We start from the raw sequence: 1,486 nt of genomic DNA, 5'->3' as shown, positions 1-1,486 counted from the left end.
GGCGGCGCCGCATGCGTAGTCGAGTCCGTCACACCCCGTCGCCTCCCTGTCTATCTTAGGGGTGTGGCTCTGGGGTTGCGTGCGTCCTATTTGTTGGAAAAACAGAATGTCCGCACTGCGCCAGTCAACCAAGCGCACTACGTGCGTTAGCACGAGGCCGAGCAAGGGGTGGGGAGGGGGGTCGTGACCCCCCCTCCCCAACCCCCTGCGAGGCCGAGCCTGGATTTAGCCGGAGCAGGCGGCGACGCAGCGTGTCGCGGCACCGCATGCGTAGGCGAGTTCGTTACACCCCGTCGCCTCCCTGTCTATCTTAGGGGTGTGGCTCTGGGGTTGTCTGTGTCCTATTTGTTGGAAAAACAGAATGTCTGCACTGCGCCTGTCAACCAAGTGCACTGCGTGCGTTAGCGCAAGGCCGAGCATTGGGTGGGGAGGGGGGTCGTGACCCCCCCCCCTCCCCAACCCCCTGCGAGGCCGAGCCTGGAACGAGCCGGAGCAGGCAGCGATGCGGCGTACCGCGGCACCGCATGCGTAGGCGAGTCCGTCACACCCCGTCGCCTCCCTGTCTATCTTAGGGGTGAGGCTCTGGGGTTGCGTGCGTCTTATTTGTTGGAAAAACAGAATTTCCGCACTGTGCCTGTCAACCAAGCGCACTATGTGCATTAGCGCGAGGCCGAGCAAGGTGTGGGGAGGGGGGTCGTGACCCCCCTCCCCAACCCCCAGCGAGGCCGAGCCTGGAACGAGCCGGAGCAGGCGGCGACGCGGCATGCTGCGGCCCCGCATGCGTAGGCGAGTCCGTCACACCCCGTCGCCTCCCTGTCTATCTTAGGGGTATGGCACTGGGGTTGTGTGCGTCCTATTTGTTGGAAAAACAAAATGTCCGCACTGCGCCTGTCAACCAAGTGCACTGCCTACGTTAGCGCGTGGCCGAGCAGGGGGTGGGGAGGGGGGTCGTGACCCCCCTCCCAAACCCCCTGCGAGGCCGAGCCTGGAATGAGCCGGAGCAGGCGGCGACGTGGCGTGCCGCGGCGCCGCATGAGTAGGCGAGTCCGTCACACCCCGTCGCCTCCCTGTCTTTCTTAGGGGTATGGCTCTGGGGTTGTGTGCGTCCTATTCGTTGGAAAAACGGAATGTCCGCACTGCGCCTGTCAACCAAGCGCACTGCGTGCGTTAGCGCGAGGCCGAGCAGGGGGTGGGGAGGAGGGGTCGTGACCCGCCCTCCCCAACCGCCTATGAGGCCGAGCCTGGAACGAGCCGGAGCAGGCGGCGACGCGGCGTGCCGCGGCACCGCATGCGTAGGCTAGTCCGTCACACCCCGTCGCCTCCCTGTCTATCTTAGGGGTGTGGCTCTGGGGTTGTGTGCATCCTATTTGTTGGAAAAACAGAATGTCCACACTGCGCGTGTAAACCAAGCGCACTGCGTGCGTTAGCGCGAGGCCGAGCAGGGGGTGGGGGGGGTCGTGACTCCCCTCCCCAACCCCCTGCGAGG

This window comes from Aegilops tauschii, chromosome 4, assembly GCF_002575655.3.
Source record: "Aegilops tauschii subsp. strangulata cultivar AL8/78 chromosome 4, Aet v6.0, whole genome shotgun sequence".
Classification (NCBI taxonomy): Eukaryota; Viridiplantae; Streptophyta; class Magnoliopsida; order Poales; family Poaceae; genus Aegilops; species Aegilops tauschii.
The sequence above is the reverse complement of the archived record's forward strand: the minus strand, read 5'-3'. Positions refer to the sequence as shown.